This window comes from Cherax quadricarinatus, chromosome 20, assembly GCF_038502225.1.
Source record: "Cherax quadricarinatus isolate ZL_2023a chromosome 20, ASM3850222v1, whole genome shotgun sequence".
In the NCBI taxonomy this organism is placed as follows: Eukaryota; Metazoa; Arthropoda; class Malacostraca; order Decapoda; family Parastacidae; genus Cherax; species Cherax quadricarinatus.
In genome coordinates, this window is record NC_091311.1 from 13606395 (window position 1) to 13626410 (window position 20016).

General features: G+C 39.2%; 1 protein-coding gene across 1 annotated transcript in view; it reads left to right on the top strand.

Moving 5' to 3' along the window:
* Positions 1-20016, top strand: part of LOC128703669 (protein argonaute-4) — a 79442-nt gene that overhangs the window by 19076 nt on the left and 40350 nt on the right. The gene's annotated exons all lie outside the window — the stretch shown is intronic.

Consider the following 20016-nt stretch of genomic DNA (forward strand, 5'->3'; position numbering starts at 1 on the left):
TAAGTGTCACAAACGTATCTGGCACAGAGTCTTGTCCGGGGTAGTCGTGAAGCTTCCGAAAAATCGTTGGCTGCGAGACAGAATATTTTGTGAGCCACCTGGTACACTTCAACTGATACTACTCGCCACTCGACAGCTAGGACCAGAAGGAAGCCTGTTGCTAGTTACCATTATATCTCTTATCTCATTTCCTAATATTAACGTCTAAGACTACATTATTAATTTTAATATTATTTGCTAATTATTTAAACCTACTTAAGTCGTTCTTAAGGCCTACACCTATCAGTTAGTATATTACTCTTACCAGCTACCCTATGTTGTTATCAGGTGGAAGGATGTGTTAAAGGTTACTGGGATTTCAGGTTCAAATTATTTACGTACAAACCCAATAGTGGAATTTTTTGGTGTCAGTAAATTTCCACATTCGGCAGCGAAGGTAGACACTGAGTCTAGATCAAGTCGGCCTACCACAAGTCCTCCCAGTTAGCCCTGGATGCCAGTGCCATCCGACGAGCCGTCCGACCACCCTGGTTGAGGAGACTCTGGTCTAACGTTGACTGTCCAGTCTCTGCTAAATGGACTTCGAGAGAGAAGAGCTTGTTGATGGTCCTTATGGTCTCTACACCATTTATCTTTACCATACTCAGTCGTCCGGCCTTATCTTGGTATATCGATACCACCAGTCCTAGTGGCCAACATGCTCTGGATGCTTCGCTTGTAGCACAAGGTCTGCCATATAAAAATGCTCTCTCAGAGCTGTCAAATAATCATTATGCTGTATCTGGTTCCATTTGTCCAGCACGTCCACCAACTTATTGTGATTCTTGTGTAATTCTTCATTGGGAAGGGTGGGTCCCTGGGGAGGGTGGGTCTCTCAGGGCCATGTTAGTCCTTATCCTCGGTGGGTCAACTCAACACTAGTGGGAAGGGTTCATCCCTTCTTCCAAACACATAGGTCAAGATCTGTTGTTAATTCTCACCCCTGTTTCTGCCAAGATTGTCTGCAATTCATCGATGTTCTCCCTCTTCCTGGGCAAGACCTTCTGGACCTCTGTTACTTATACTTCTTGAGATAAATCCAAGTTATCTGTTAGCCTTGTTGTGCACACTTAGGCACTGCTGTCTTGGCTTTAGGTTTCTGCTTACCATGACTCCTAAGTCTTTTTCACATTCTGTATGATCAAGCTCTACTTCACCTAGTTTATTGCTTCGAGGGTCAGAAAATTCCAATCAGTATTACTAAAGTTAAAGTCCCCTAGAATTACAATGTTATCGTGCCTTGTGGCCTTAACAATTTCCTCCCAGAGTAGTCTTCCTCGGTCTCTATCCAAGTGTGGGGGATGGTATATCAAGCCTAAAATAAATTTTTCATGCTCCTCTGAAAATTCTTCTCAAACAGACTCAGTATGTGTTTCAGACTTTATACTCGTTTTTATTCAACAATTTAAACGATCACAGACATAGAGTGCCACCCCACAAACGATCACGGACATAGAGTGCCATCCCATTTATGTTCTTATTCTCCTGTTGTTGTTATTGCTGTTCTTGGGGTTGAACAGAAGCTTAGTGCCGAGGGGTAGCATAAGTTGCGAAGATACAGCCGAAGACTAGTTTGACTTTACTTGAAGAGGAGTACACAACGGGCAAAGTGAGGGAATGACCAATAGCTAGTCTGTGGAAGGGGAGGTTGTTGAACCCGCGTGGGTAGGCTGTGAAGAGAGAGCAGGTAGACTCCGTGCCTCACTGACCTGGGCAGGCCTAGAAAGGGTAGCACCGTAGTGCCGCGGGATATGAATCTAGCAGGCAGAGTAGGCTTTCTACATTGTCATGTGAGTGCTGTATTTTTTGGGATGGTCAAAGTTGCACATCCTACCTGTGGAACATCTGTACAAATATTCCATGCCTGCAGATACCCCAGGCATAGAATTTACATTGATCTGGTTTCTGTTTGCGAGGATTCTTTGTGCTGCATCCCATACTGGTGCATTTTTTCTGACTCCTCACTATCTACAGCACCTATACTAACATTAGTGCCTCCACCAGTTCTTACTGGAAATGTTTTAGAAAGTGTACAGCTAAATGTATTTGACTTGTGTGTTGGGTGAACTAGTGACCACTGGCATCTATGTGTTGAGGGTACTGGCGACCTCTGGTACCTCTTTTACAACCTGAGATTTTAGGCTTTCATATGTCACTATATTTAAATTTTTCAAGATTTTTTGTAACACCAGATCCTAATGATATCACTGTTCGTAGCTATGAAGAACGACTGGTAGTAAGTTCTGTTATATATATATATATATTCTGCACCACTGACAACTCTACAACATTTTATATTCTACCATAACTGTGCACTTTTCGTATTTCCACCAAATTTTTCTATTGGCTGGATCAATGGCTCGTGCTCCTGGTAAAACAGCACTAATATTCTGGATCGTCTGTCGATTGGTAGAAACTGTTTCACATTTGGTGGGGGTTTAAAGATAGGCCCAGGCTTTCTCCCATGTCTTTAATTTTTCTGATGTCCTCTTGGAGAGATTCTGTTGTACCAGCTAGGGTACCATCATCCAAGAACCAGATATTGAGCTCAATGGAGAGTGCTTCTGTGACTTCCTTGATGACCAAACAGAATTGAAAGGGGGCAAGAGGGTATCCCTGTTGCACACTCTCGCATGAGTCAATTTCATGGTCCCCAAACAATAGTTTGGAAGTCACACTATAACACGATTCTATGAAGGGATAGAGGGAAGGGAAGTTTCTATAAACTGCTTAGAGAGCAGCATCCCTTCTGACTGAGTTGAAAGCATTGGCAAAGTCAATTTGATCAAGGCTTTTTCACTGGACATGTTGTTGATATATACTCGTGCTGCATGGGCAGCTGCTTCACAGCTTTGTTGAACACCAAAACCGAGCTGAGTTGGTTTCAGCAATGCAGCAGCCTCTTGACTCACCCTTCTTACTGCAGCCTTGGTGACCATGCGCCGAAGGGTGTTGCCCACTGCAATGGGCCTGATTCTTCCATCCTTTTTATGGAGGGCACACAATGAGGCACCAAAGAAAAGGGGTCTAATGGCCTCTGGGACACTGCCAGCCAGGCACAGGTTGGAAAATTTGGTGAGTTCAGACAGCAGCCTCTCTGAAACATCACCAAGTGCTGGACTGAGTATTTGTTTTAAGTGTTGAGGCCTTAAACCGGTGAAATCTCCTGCTGAGCCCTGTGGAAATGACATAGCAGCTTTAAACACATCAGCATCCTGTAAGGTTAGATGTTCTTCGCCTGCTGCAATGTCAGGGAGGTCGATGTTGGTACTGGGAGCCCTGGGTGGATGTTTGTCCTTCAGGTCTTGTGCCGTACTTATGTCCTTAGGAGGGATGGTATCCTCACTGGTTATAAGTCTTCTATTTTTTTGCTGATTTGGGCTCTGATTTTTTGGGGTATTGGGTGTCCTGTTGTTGGCATTTGCCTGGCGGGTGTTTGTCGCCTTAGGGGGGAGACGGACGAGGTTGTCATCCCTCGGATATGCATTTATTGCCCTAATAACATGTGTTGCTAGTGACTTGTCCCTCCTTGGTGGGAGAGCCAAACAGGCATTGCCAAAACGCAGCAAGTTGTGCCAGGATCTGTTGTTTGAAGGAGCATCGTTGACTTTCTTCAGAAGGTCGGTGAATTTGCTTGGGGCTTGAGGGCGAGCTGCTTTGGGGATGTGTGTCAGAGTCCTGGTGGATGTCAATTTGATTGCAGATTTGAGGTTCCCTGTAGAGGTGAAGTCACGGTAGCTGTCAACGCTGACTGCTGGGAGGAGCTGTTGGGTGTTCTCATTTGGAGCTCTCCTGGAGACTAGACATCCATTGTGAGCACGAAAGTTGCCAAATAAGGGATTGAGTACGCATTCCCTGTAGCATATCCGGCAGATGCCTCGTGAACGACGGCTTTGGCTCTGTATTGAAGATTCCTGGGAACCCGGGACTTCTTGTATATGTATATATATATATATATATATATATATATATATATATATATATATATATATATATATATATATATATATATATATATATATATAATAAATATATATATATAGATATATATATGTATACATATATATATATATATATACATGTATATATATATATACATATACATTATATATACATATATATGTATACATATATATATATATATACATTATAAATATATATATATATATATATATATATATATATATATATATATATATATATATATATAAATATATATAAATATATATATATATATATATATATATTTTTTTTTATTTTTTTTTATTATCACACCGGCCGATTCCCACCAAGGCAGGGTGGCCCGAAAAAGAAAAACTTTCACCATCATTCACTCCATCACTGTCTTGCCAGAAGGGTGCTTTACACTACAGTTTTTAAACTGCAACATTAACACCCCTCCTTCAGAGTGCAGGCACTGTACTTCCCATCTCCAGGACTCAAGTCCGGCCTGCCGGTTTCCCTGAATCCCTTCATAAATGTTACTTTGCTCACACTCCAACAGCACGTCAAGTATTAAAAACCATTTGTCTCCATTCACTCCTATCAAACACGCTCACGCATGCCTGCTGGAAGTCCAAGCCCCTCGCACACAAAACCTCCTTTACCCCCTCCCTCCAACCCTTCCTAGGCCGACCCCTACCCCGCCTTCCTTCCACTACAGACTGATACACTCTTGAAGTCATTCTGTTTCGCTCCATTCTCTCTACATGTCCGAACCACCTCAACAACCCTTCCTCAGCCCTCTGGACAACAGTTTTGGTAATCCCGCACCTCCTCCTAACTTCCAAACTACGAATTCTCTGCATTATATTCACACCACACATTGCCCTCAGACATGACATCTCCACTGCCTCCAGCCTTCTCCTCGCTGCAACATTCATCACCCACGCTTCACACCCATATAAGAGCGTTGGTAAAACTATACTCTCATACATTCCCCTCTTTGCCTCCAAGGACAAAGTTCTTTGTCTCCACAGACTCCTAAGTGCACCACTCACTCTTTTTCCCTCATCAATTCTATGATTCACCTCATCTTTCATAGACCCATCCGCTGACACGTCCACTCCCAAATATCTGAAATATATATATATATATATATATATATATATATATATATATATATATATATATATATATATATATATATATATATATATATATATGTCGTGCCGAATATGTAAAACTGGTCAATTAGCAAGAACTCATTTAAAATTAAGTCCTTTCTAAAAAAATTTCTTATACGTTTAAAGATATATTTTTTTCATTAATGTTAATGTAAAAAATTATAATTTTGCACTAAAAGAATCTTAGAAAACTTACCTAGCCTTATTATAACAAGAGTAATTTATTTTAGCCTAACCCAACTAAATATATTTTAGATTTCTTTACTATAATTTAATACTAAACAAACACAGTGAAACATATTTTTTTCGTTAGGTTAAGAATGATTTTGGCGAAATTATTGCATATACAAATTTTCGCTTGTCCTATATGGCAAGATGAGCGTTGCTATTTAAGCCAAGATCGCAAATTCTGCCTATTCGGCACGACATATATATATATATATATGCAATAAGATCACAGTAAACAGGTGATTTTAAAATATGCAAAACAACCACACTGAAAGAATAGAGAAATTCCAAGCGCTTTCGTGACTACTCACATTATCAAGGAACTATGAAAGTGAAGCATCCAAGGAAGCTATATAAGGGGTCGGCCAGCACCTCACTATCAGATCCCACAACGGTTAAACTAAAAATATGTTGGTTCTCCCTTACCATGAAAACTTGGTTGATATGCCTTCTCTTCTTAAGACTTTTAATATTAAAGTTGTATTCAAAAATCTTGATACAGTAAAAAAACTTTTGATTAAGAATTCCCCCCAAAATGCTGATGGATGTGTCTATAAGATTCCTTGTAAAATTTGCGATAAAGTTTATTACGGTCAAACTGGTAAAAATCTCGAACTAAGATTAAAACAACATAAATATAGCATTAGAACTGGACAAGATTCCAATGCTCTATTTATTCATGTAAGAGATTTTAACCATCCAATTGATTTTCAAAAAGTTGAGAAAGTAGTATCAAGCAAGTCCATGGTCGACAGGAATATAATTGAATCTTGTTTCATAAAAAGCAGTTTGGTCAATAATATGAATATTTCCTTTGGTTTATATAAATTAGATCCATTTATAATTAATAGAATTTGGGTAGAATTTAATAATACACTGGACAAATAAATAGCTTGGGGGTGAGTTTTGCAAAGGACCTATCCAAGTTGGCTCGCCGCGCGTCAAGTGTTTAACCGTTGTGGGATCTGATAGTGAGGTGCTGGCCGACCCCTTATATAGCTTCCTTGGATGCTTCACTTTCATAGTTCCTTGATAATGTGAGTAGTCACGAAAGCGCTTGGAATTTCTCTATTCTTTCAGAGTGGTTGTTTTGCATATATATATATATATATATATATATATATATATATATATATATATATATATATATATATATATATATATATATATATATGTCGTGCCGAATAGGCAGAATTTGCGAACTTGGCTTAAATAGCAACGCTCATCTTGCCATATAGGACAAGCGAAAATTTGTATATGCAATAATTTCGCCAAAATCATTCTTAACCTAACGAAAAAAATATGTTTCACTGTGTTTGTTTAGTATTAAATTATAGTAAAGAAATCTAAAATATATTTAGTTGGGTTAGGCTAAAATAAATTACTCTTGTTATAATAAGGCTAGGTAAGTTTTCTAAGATTCTTTTAGTGCAAAATTATAATTTTTTACATAAACATTAATGAAAAAAATATATCTTTAAACGTATAAGAAAATTTTTTAGAAAGGACTTAATTTTAAATGAGTTCTTGCTAATTGACCAGTTTTACATATTCGGCACGACATATATATATATATATATATATATATATATATATATATATACATATATATATATATATATATATATATATATATATATATATATATATATATATATATATATATATATATATATATATATATATATATATATATATATATATATATATATATATATATATATATATATATATATATATATATATATATATATATATATATATATACATATATATATATATATATATATATATATATATATATATATATATATATATATATATATATATATATATATATATATATATATATATATATATATATAATATATATATATATATATATATATATATATATATATATATATATATATATATATATATATATATATATATATATATATATATATATATATATATATATATTATATATACGCGCTTGCCGGCGTGGAGGGAGGGAGCCAGTGTGTGGTGCTCCATGCATTCTGTGTGTAAACCAGGAACCAACATGGTTTACGCGGGCCAGTTTCGGCAGACATCATCGTGAGTATCGACCGGACATCACAGAGTTGTGACAAACCTCTACATCGGACCATTGCTTCTGTATCAGTGAAAGTGCAGTGTGCATGTTGGGATTTGGGAAGTAGCGGTGGTGAGGGGATCCTGGCAGTGGAGTGTGGAGGAGGTTTTGTTTACATCTGATCGGCCGGGGTCGTGGGTTGGGGAAGGAAGTGCCGCCCACGACATGGTCATTGGATGGTGAACAGAACACCTCGGTTAATAGTGTGAGCATGGTGATTAGTGTGCCAAATGGCGAGGGTTTTTTTCTAAATGGAACAATAAGTGTATAACAATTAGCAAAAGTTAGTCAGTGATGTGCGTCTTGAGCGAACACACAGGGCCACTCCCTCCCCCCTCCCCCATCCCAGATCCCCTCCCCTCATCCCAGCCTAGGCCCAATGACTTCCTGACCAAGGGTGTTGCCGTTTAGTGCCCCACCAATTACAAGTTCCGCCGCTCGCTACTCCCCCACCCTCATCCCCCATGCATCCATGCTGCCCTTCACCCGTCACCCCACAGCTGGCGCCCTCCCACCCCCACGATATCAGCAATGTCACAAGTAGTCGCGGGTTCCCAGGAATCTTCACGACAGAGCCAAAGCTGTCGTTCACGAGGCATTTGCCGGGTGTGCCACAGGGAATGTGCACTCAATCCCACATCTGGCAACATCCGTGCACACAATAGATGCCTAGGCTCCAGGAGAGCTCCAAATGAGAACAACCAACAGCCTCCCCCAGCAGACAGGGCTGACAGCTACCGTGACTTCACCTCTACAGAGGACCTCAAATCTGCAATCAAATTAACATCCACCAGGACTCTGACACACATCCCCAAAGCAGCTCGCCCTCAAGCTGCTAGCAAATTCACTGACCTTCTGAAGAAAGTCAACGATGCTCCTTCAAACAACAGATCCTGGCACAACTTGCTGCTTTTTGGCAATGCCTGTTTGGCTGTCCCACCAAGGAGGGACAAGTCACTAGCAACACATGTTATTAGGGCAATAAATGCATTCCCAAGGGATGACAACCTCGTCCGTCTCCCCCCTAGGGCGACAAACACCCGCCGGGCAAATGCCAACAACAGGACACCCGACACCTCAAAAATCAGAGCCCAAATTAGCAAAAAAATAGAAGAGGGTAATACTATTGGAGCTTTGAGACTTATAACCAGTGAGGATACCATCGCTCCCAAGGACGTCAGCACGGCGCAAGCTCTGAAGGACAAACATCCACCCAGGGCTCCCAGTACCAACATTGACCTCCCTGACATTGCAGCAGGCGAAGAACATCTAACCTTACAGGATGCTGATGTGTATAAAGCTGCTATGTCATTTCCACAGGGTTCAGCAGGAGGTTTCACCGGTTTAAGGCCTCAACACTTAAAACAAATACTCAATCCAGCACTTGGTGAGGTTTCAGAGAGGCTGCTGTCTGAACTCACCAAATTTTCCAACCTGTGCCTGGCTGGCGGTGTCCCAGAGGCCATCAGACCCTTTTTCTTTGGTGCCTCATTGTGTGCCCTCCGGAAAAAGGATGGCGGAATCAGGCCCATTGCAGTGGGTAACACCCTTCGGCGCCTAGTCGCCAAGGCTGCAGTAAGAAGGGTGAGTCAAGAGGCTGCTGCAATGCTGAAACCAACTCAGCTCGGTTTCGGCGTTCAACAGGGCTGTGAAGCAGCTGCCCACGCAGCACGAGTATATATCAAAAACATGTCCTATGAAAAAGCCTTGGTCAAATTGGACTTTGCCAATGCTTTCAACTCAGTCAGAAGGGATGCTGCTCTCCAAGCAGTTTATAGAAACTTCCCTTCCCTTTATCCCTTCATAGAATCGTGTTATAGTGTGACTTCCAAACTATTGTTTGGGGACCATGAAATTGACTCGTGTGAGGGCGTGCAACAGGGGGACCCTCTCGCCCCCTTTCTATTTTGTTTGGTCATCAAGGAAGTCACGGAGGCACTCTCCAGCGAGCTCAATATCTGGTTCCTGGACGACGGTACCCTAGCTGGCACAACAGAATCTCTCCTGGAGGACATCAGTAAAATTAAAGACATGGGAGAAAGCCTGGGCCTTTCTTTAAACCCCACTAAATGTGAAATAGTTTCTACCAATCAACAGTTGATCCAGAATATTAGTACCGTTTTACCAGGAGCACGAGCCATTGATCCAGCCAATAGCACTCTCCTCGGTGCTCCTCTTGGGTCCAATGCCATCGATCTGATCCTAGGAAAAAAAGTCTCAGACCTCCGGACGATGGAAAGCAGGATGAAAGACATTGACACACACGATGCCTTCTACCTACTCACCAGGTGCCTGTCAACCCCAAAACTTACCTATTTTCTGAGATGCTCCCCAGCCTTCAGCAGTCCAAAACTCAAGGAATATGACTCTCTCCTGAAGGCCATGCTAGAGAGTGTATTGAATCTTTCCCTTGACGATGGACAGTGGTTGCAAGCCTCACTTCCGGTCAGGCTTGGAGGGCTAGGAGTACGCAGATCCTCCCAGATTGCTCTACCAGCTTTCCTATCCTCTTCCATTGCATCAAACGAGTTGATAAGACAAATTCTTCCTGACACCCTCAGTGACTCAGCAGGAATAGAAGACCCTAGCTATGTCAGTGCCATCACCGAATGGGAGACTCTTGCTGCTCCAGCACCAAACCCTAGAGCAGCACTGGCTCACAAACAGTCAAGCTGGGATAGCCCAATTGCTGAAAAGGTGCTTGCCAACATGCTCAGGGCTGCAACATCAGATAGGGAGATTGCCCGTCTCCAGGCTGTGAGTGCACCTCACTCCGGGGACTTCCTCCAAACAGTTCCCATATCGGCAATGGGAACGCGACTCGACCCTAAGACCCTCCGTATTGCAGTGGCTCTGCGCCTTGCTACCCCAATTCACACAGAATATATGAGTATTTGCGGCGAAGTGCAAGCAGACCAATACGGTCTACATGGTCTTAACTGTTCCAAAACCAAGGGCTGGCATGCAAGACACAATGAGGTCAACGACATCATTAAGAGAACCCTTGCTACAGCTGGATGCCCTGCCGAGAGGGAGCCACGATCACTTGCAGCAAACAATACCCACAACCCAGCAAACCGCCCCGACGGGATCACCATCTATCCTTGGAAGAATGGCAAGCTCTTAGCATGGGACTATACCTGTGTGTCCACACTGGCTGACACCTATATCCATCACAGTGTGGGGCGACAGGGAGGAGCTGCTGACCACAGGGAGGAGTACAAGATCAGCAAGTACAGGGACATTAGCCAACAGTATCAATTTGTCCCAGTGGGATCAGAGACCTTGGGATCATGGGGAAAAAATGCCACACGTTTCCTTAAAGAATTGGGTTCCAGACTCATCGACACCACCAGGGACCCAAGGGCAGCCACTTTCATGTTCCAGCGCCTCAGCGTCGCCATCCAGAGGGGAAATGCTTGCTGCATACTTGGCTCACGTCCAGCCTCGGAGGAGCTGGAGGAAATTCATCATCTTTGATACATTGTGCCATTGTATTCATGTTTATGTTTTTTTCTGTAAATGTATTTTGTTTATTAATAAATGTTCACATAGAATATAAATATAGGGGGTGGTAGGAGAAGAAAATATTCAAACAGCTCCGGGGAGAACCTTGAGTTTTCCCTGAGGTACGTTTATTGTCTTCTCTGAGGATGAGGGTCCCCATTCCAGCTATAGAGGTGGTACTTCCCTATATATATATATATATATATATATATATATATAAATATATATATATATATATATAAATATATATATATATATATATATATATATATATATATATATATATATATATATATATATATATATATGCAAAACAACCACTGTGAAAGAGTAGTGAAATTCCAAGCGTTTCGTGATTACTCACATTGTCAAAGAACTATCAAATAGTTCCTTGACAATGTGAGTAGTCACGAAAGCGCTTGGAATTTCACTACTCTTTCACAGTGGTTGTTTTGCAAATTTTAAAATCACCTGTTTACTGTGATCTTATTGGACATATATATGTCGTGCCGAATAGGCAGAACTTGCGATCTTGGCTTAAATAGTAACGCTCATCTTGCCATATAGGACATGTGAAAATTTGTATATGCAATAATTTCGTCAAAATCATTCTGAACCTAACGAAAAAAATATATTTCACTGTGTTTGTTTAGTATTAAATTATAGTAAAGAAATCTAAAATATATTTAGTTGGGTTAGGCTAAAATAAATTGCGCTTGTTATAATAAGGTTAGATAAGTTTTCTAAGTTCCTTTTGGTGCAAAATTATAAATTTTTACATCAACATTAATGAAAAAAATATATCTTCAAACGTGTAAGAGAAAATTTTAGAAAGGACTTAATTTTAAATGAGTTCTTGCTAATTGACACCAGTTTTACATATTCGGCACGACATATATATATATATATATATATATATATATATATATATATATATATATATATATATATATATATATATATATATATATATATATATATATATATATATATATATATATATATATATATATATATATATGTCGTGCCGAATAGGCAGAACTTGCCATCTTGGCTTAAATAGCAACGCTCATCTTGCCATATAGGACAAGTGAAAATTTGTGTATACAATAATTTCGCCAAAATCATTCTGAACCTAACGAAAAAAATATATTTTACTGTGTTTGTTTAGTATTAAATTATTGTAAACAAATCTAAAATATATTTGGTTGGGTTAGGCTAAAATAAATTGTTCTTGTTATAATAAGGTTAGGTAAGTTTTCTAAGAATCTTTTGGAGCAAAATTAAAAATTTTTACATTAACATTAATGAAAAAAGTATATCTTTAAACCTATAAGAGAAAATTTTCGAAAGGACTTAATTTTAAATGAGTTCTTGCTAATTGACCAGTTTTACATATTCGGCACGACATATATATATATATATATATATATATATATATATATATATATATATATATATATATATATATATATATATATATATATATATATATATATATATATATATATATATATATATATATATATATATATATATATATATATATATATATATATATATATATATATATATATATATATATATATATATATATACAAATAGTGTCTTGCTAGGAGCACCTCTGGGAAGCAATGCCATTGACACAATTCTCAGGAAGAAATTGGAAGAGTTAAGGAGAATGGAACAACGAATAGGCAATCTGGACACCCACGATGCCTTGTACCTTCTCACAAAGTGCTTGAGTCTGCCCAGGTTGACATATTTCCTAAGATGTGCACCTTCATATGATAACCCTATACTGCACGAATATGACAGTATTCTGAGGCAAATTTTTACGAAAGTACTTAACCTTACTCTAGAAGATGGGCAGTGGAACCAAGCTACACTTCCAGTCAGACTAGGAGGCATTGGTGTCCTCAAGTCATCACAGATTGCGTTACCTGCTTTTCTGTCCTCGTGTATTGCATCCAGAGAGCTTGTAGCAGCGATTCTCCCTGAACATCTTAGGGACAAGATAGGAGTCCAGGACCAAAAATTAATTGACGGAGCAATGATCTGGGATAATCTAACGGGCTCTGAAACCAGACCTGCTCCCCCCAACAACTACAAACAATCGCACTGGGATGGTCCAATAGTGGAAAATATTGCCACAACAATGCTTCAGAGTGTGTCAGGGAAGGATAGAGCCCGCCTCCTGGCAGTGAGAGCCCCTCATGCTGGGGACTTTCTGTTGGCTGTTCCCAACTCCAGCCTTGGCACACGCCTTGACCCACAGACTATCCGCATTGGTGTTGCCCTTCGACTTGCCGCCCCTATTCTCGCCGAACACAGGTGTATTTGTGGCAGTGAAGCAGCAGACCGATTCGGGTACCATGGTCTTGTGTGCCGTACATCCGAGGGAAAGATTGCAAGACATGAGGAGGTTAATAACATTATCAAGAGGAGCCTCACAACAGCTGGATGCCCAGCAGTAAGGGAGCCACCCCAACTATGCAGATCTGATGGCAGCCAGAAGCGTCCAGATGGTATCACCCTTCAAGCCTGGACAGATGGGAAGCAGGTGGTGTGGGACTATACATGTGCATCTACCTTGGCTGATACCTATCTCCAATACACCAGGGAGGAAGGAGGGGCAGCTGCCAGCTTCAGGGAGTCCCAAAAGTCTAGAAAATATGGAGAACTTGCCCATCATTATATGTTTGTTCCCATAGGCTCAGAGACCCTTGGCTCATGGGGAAAGAGTGCATCTAATTTCCTTAAGGAGCTGGGAAAAAGACTCATCAGGGTAACTAGGGATCCCAGGGCAGCTAGTTTTCTGTTCCAGCGGCTCAGTGCGGCTGTTCAAAGGGGTAATGCCTGCTGCATTTTGGGCACACGACCCAGCTCTGAGGAGCTGGATGAGATTTTCGCCTTATAATCGGTGATACACACGTAACAACATGTACCGTATATGCCACCTTTATATTAACAATGTATCTCTTAAATCTTCTGTGCCATATTATGTAATATATATATATATATATATATATATATATATATATATATATATATATATATATATATATATATATATATATATATATATATATATATATATATATATATATATATCAAGAAGATTGTTCCCGAACGCTTGAGAGACATGGTAGGTGCTCAAGACCCCAGGTTTACTGAAGCAGCGATTCGGTGGGACACCCTTACAGATTCCTCCAGTAGACCAGCTCCTCCCAAAGAACACAAACAGTCCCACTGGGACAAACCGATCATGGAAAAAATCGCCAACACAATGCTCTCCAACGCCTCGTCTGCTGGCAGTGAAGGCACCACACCCAGGAGATTTCCTGTTTGCTGTTCCCAATTCCTCCTTGGGCACTCGACTAGACCCACAGGCCATTCGGATTGGTGTTGCTCTTCGCCTAGCCGCCCCCATCCTCACCGAACATAGGTGTATTTGCGGCATGGCGACAGCTGATCAATTCGGACTTCATGGTCTCGTGTGTCACACAGCAGAAGGGAAGTATGCCAGGCATGAGGAGGTCAATGACATCATAAAGAGAAGCCTCGCCACAGCCCGTTGCCCAGCTCAATGGGAACCCCAAGTGCAGAGGTCTGACGGAAGTCTAAAGCGTCCTGATGGAGCCAATTTGCTACCTTGGAAGGATGGAAAGCAGATTGTCTGGGACTACACATGCGCCGCCACATTGGCAGACACCTACTTGCCATACTCCGTAGTGGAAGGGGGTGGAGCTGCCAGCCACAGGGAGACTCAGAAGATCCGCAAATATGAAGACCTTCCCCCTTGCTATAACTTCATCCCAATAGGGTCGGAGACCCTTGGAGCATGGGGCAAGTGTGCTCTAAAGTTCCTAATAGAGCTGGGTGAAAAGCTCATCATAGAAACAAAGGACCACCGGGCGACCAGCTTCCTCTTTCAGAGACTCAGTGTTGCGATCCAGAGAGGAAATGCCTGCAGCATTTTGGGCACGCGGCCCACTGCCGGGGAGCTGGACGAAGTATTCGAGATGTAGCGCTGAGTTACCTATGTTGTTTTACTTTGTATCGTATTTTTGTGAATGTTTTGTCAATGTATTTTGTCTTTAAATAAAATATATATATATATATAATATAGGGGGTGGTAGGAGAAAATTCTCAAACAGCTTCAGGGAGAATCTTGAGTTTTCCCTGAAGCAAGTTTATTCTTTTCTCTGAGGATGAGGGTCCCTACAATAGTTCTAGAGGTGGTACCTCCCTATATTTATATATATATATATATATATATATATATATATATATATATATATATATATATATATATATATATATATATATATATATATGTATATATATATATATATAAATATATATATATATATGTATATATATATATATATATATATATATATTTATATATATAATATATACATGTATATGTATACATGTATATGTATATATGTATATATATATATATATATATATATATATATATATATATATATATATATATATATATATATAAATATATATATATATATATATATATATATATATATATATATATATATATATATATATATATATATATATATATATATATATATATATATATATATATATATATATATATATATATATATATATATATATATATATATATATATGTAAATATATGTAAATATATAATATATATATATATATATATATATATATATATATATATATATATATAAATATATATATATATATATATATATTATATATTATATATATATTTTTTTTTTTTTTTATTATCACACCGGCCGATTCCCACCAAGGCAGGGTGGCCCGAAAAAAGAAAAACTTTCACCATCATTCACTCCATCACTGTCTTGCCAGAAGGGTGCTTTACACTACAGTTTTTAAACTGCAACATTAACACCCCTCCTTCAGAGTGCAGGCACTGTACTTCCCATCTCCAGGACTCAAGTCCGGCCTGCCGGTTTCCCTGAATCCCTTCATAAATGTTACTTTGCTCACACTCCAACAGCACGTCAAGTATTAAAAACCATTTGTCTCCATTCACTCCTATCAAACACGCTCACGCATGCCTGCTGGAAGTCCAAGCCCCTCGCACACAAAACCTCCTTTACCCCCTCCCTCCAACCTTTCCTAGGCCGACCCCTACCCCGCCTTCCTTCCACTACAGACTGATACACTCTTGAAGTCATTCTGTTTCGCTCCATTCTCTCTACATGTCCGAACCACCTCAACAACCCTTCCTCAGCCCTCTGGACAACAGTTTTGGTAATCCCGCACCTCCTCCTAACTTCCAAACTACGAATTCTCTGCATTATATTCACACCACACATTGCCCTCAGACATGACATCTCCACTGCCTCCAGCCTTCTCCTCGCTGCAACATTCATCACCCACGCTTCACACCCATATAAGAGCGTTGGTAAAACTATACTCTCATACATTCCCCTCTTTGCCTCCAAGGACAAAGTTCTTTGTCTCCACAGACTCCTAAGTGCACCACTCACTCTTTTTCCCTCATCAATTCTATGATTCACCTCATCTTTCATAGACCCATCCGCTGACACGTCCACTCCCAAATATCTGAATACGTTCACCTCCTCCATACTCTCTCCCTCCAATCTGATATTCAATCTTTCATCACCTAATCTTTTTGTTATCCTCATAACCTTACTCTTTCCTGTATTCACCTTTAATTTTCTTCTTTTGCACACCCTACCAAATTCATCCACCAATCTCTGCAACTTCTCTTCAGAATCTCCCAAGAGCACAGTGTCATCAGCAAAGAGCAGCTGTGACAACTCCCACTTTGTGTGTGATTCTTTATCTTTTAACTCCACGCCTCTTGCCAAGACCCTCGCATTTACTTCTCTTACAACCCCATCTATAAATATATTAAACAACCACGGTGACATCACACATCCTTGTCTAAGGCCTACTTTTACTGGGAAAAATTTGCCCTCTTTCCTACATACTCTAACTTGAGCCTCACTATCCTCGTAAAAACTCTTCACTGCTTTCAGTAACCTACCTCCTACACCATACACTTGCAACATCTGCCACATTGCCCCCCTATCCACCCTGTCATACGCCTTTTCCAAATCCATAAATGCCACAAAGACCTCTTTAGCCTTATCTAAATACTGTTCACTTATATGTTTCACTGTAAACACCTGGTCCACACACCCCCTACCTTTCCTAAAGCCTCCTTGTTCATCTGCTATCCTATTCTCCGTCTTACTCTTAATTCTTTCAATTATAACTCTACCATACACTTTACCAGGTACACTCAACAGACTTATCCCCCTATAATTTTTGCACTCTCTTTTATCCCCTTTGCCTTTATACAAAGGAACTATGCATGCTCTCTTCCAATCCCTAGGTACCTTACCCTCTTCCATACATTTATTAAATAATTGCACCAACCACTCCAAAACTATATCCCCACCTGCTTTTAACATTTCTATCTTTATCCCATCAATCCCGGCTGCCTTACCCCCTTTCATTTTACCTACTGCCTCACGAACTTCCCCCACACTCACAACTGGCTCTTCCTCACTCCTACAAGATGTTATTCCTCCTTGCCCTATACACGAAATCACAGCTTCCCTATCTTCATCAACATTTAACAATTCCTCAAAATATTCCTTCCATCTTCCCAATACCTCTAACTCTCCATTTAATAACTCTCCTCTCCTATTTTTAACTGACAAATCCATTTGTTCTCTAGGCTTTCTTAACTTGTTAATCTCACTCCAAAACTTTTTCTTATTTTCAACAAAATTTGTTGATAACATCTCACCCACTCTCTCATTTGCTCTCTTTTTACATTGCTTCACCACTCTCTTAACTTCTCTCTTTTTCTCCATATACTCTTCCCTCCTTGCATCACTTCTACTTTGTAAAAACTTCTCATATGCTAACTTTTTCTCCCTTACTACTCTCTTTACATCATCATTCCACCAATCGCTCCTCTTCCCTCCTGCACCCACTTTCCTGTAACCACAAACTTCTGCTGAACACTCTAACACTACATTTTTAAACCTACCCCATACCTCTTCGACCCCATTGCCTATGCTCTCATTAGCCCATCTATCCTCCAATAGCTGTTTATATCTTACCCTAACTGCCTCCTCTTTTAGTTTATAAACCTTCACCTCTCTCTTCCCTGATGCTTCTATTCTCCTTGTATCCCATCTACCTTTTACTCTCAGTGTAGCTACAACTAGAAAGTGATCTGATATATCTGTGGCCCCTCTATAAACATGTACATCCTGAAGTCTACTCAACAGTCTTTTATCTACCAATACATAATCCAACAAACTACTGTCATTTCGCCCTACATCATATCGTGTATACTTATTTATCCTCTTTTTCTTAAAATATGTATTACCTATAACTAAACCCCTTTCTATACAAAGTTCAATCAAAGGGCTCCCATTATCATTTACACCTGGCACCCCAAACTTACCTACCACACCCTCTCTAAAAGTTTCTCCTACTTTAGCATTCAAGTCCCCTACCACAATTACTCTCTCACTTGGTTCAAAGGCTCCTATACATTCACTTAACATCTCCCAAAATCTCTCTCTCTCCTCTGCATTCCTCTCTTCTCCAGGTGCATACACGCTTATTATGACCCACTTCTCGCATCCAACCTTTACTTTAATCCACATAATTCTTGAATTTACACATTCATATTCTCTTTTCTCCTTCCATAACTGATCATTTAACATTACTGCTACCCCTTCCTTTGCTCTAACTCTCTCAGATACTCCAGATTTAATCCCATTTATTTCCCCCCACTGAAACTCTCCTACCCCCTTCAGCTTTGTTTCGCTTAGGGCCAGGACATCCAACTTCTTTTCATTCATAACATCAGCAATCATCTGTTTCTTGTCATCCGCACTACATCCACGCACATTTAAGCAACCCAGTTTTATAAAGTTTTTCTTCTTCTCTTTTTTAGTAATTGTATACAGGAGAAGGGGTTACTAGCCCATTGCTCCCGGCATTTTAGTCGCCTCATACGACACGCATGGCTTACGGAGGAAAGATTCTTTTCCACTTCCCCATGGACAATAGAAGAAATAAAAAAGAACAAGAGCTATTTAGAAAAAGGAGAAAACCTAGATGTATGTATATATATATATGCATGTGCGTGTCTGTGAAGTGTGACCAAAGTGTAAGTAGGAGTAGCAAGATATCCCTGTTATCTTAGCGTGTTTATGAGACAGAAAAAGAAACCAGCAATCCTACCATCATGCAAAACAGTTACAGGTTTTTGTTTCACAGTCATCTGGCAGGACGGTAGTACTTCCCTGGGTGGTTGCTGTCTACCAACCTACATATATATATATATACATATATATATATAAATACATATACATATATGTATATATATATACATACATATATATATATATATATATATAAATATATATATATATATATATATATATATATATATATATATATATATATATATATATATATATTATATATATATATATATATATATATATACATATATATATATATATATATATATATATATATATATATATATATATATATATATATATATATATATTATATATATTCATATATATATATATATATATATATATATATATATATATATATATATATATATATATACATATATATGTGTGTGTGTGTGTGTGTGTGTGTGTGTGTGTGTGTGTGTGTGTGTGTCGTGCCGAATAGGCCGAACTTGCGATCTTGAATAACAAAAAAAGGCACAATACCGTGACTGGAACGATACACAAATAAGCACACATAAAAGAGAGAAGCTTACGACGAAGTTTCGGTCCGACTTGGACCATTTACAAAGTCACACTAACCAGAAGTGGAGCAGGACGGCTATGTATAGGCAGGAAGAGGTGGCGGTAGTAGTAGTAGTAGTAGTAGTAGTAGTAGTACAACAATGGTATATAATACCGACAAGATGAAATTAAG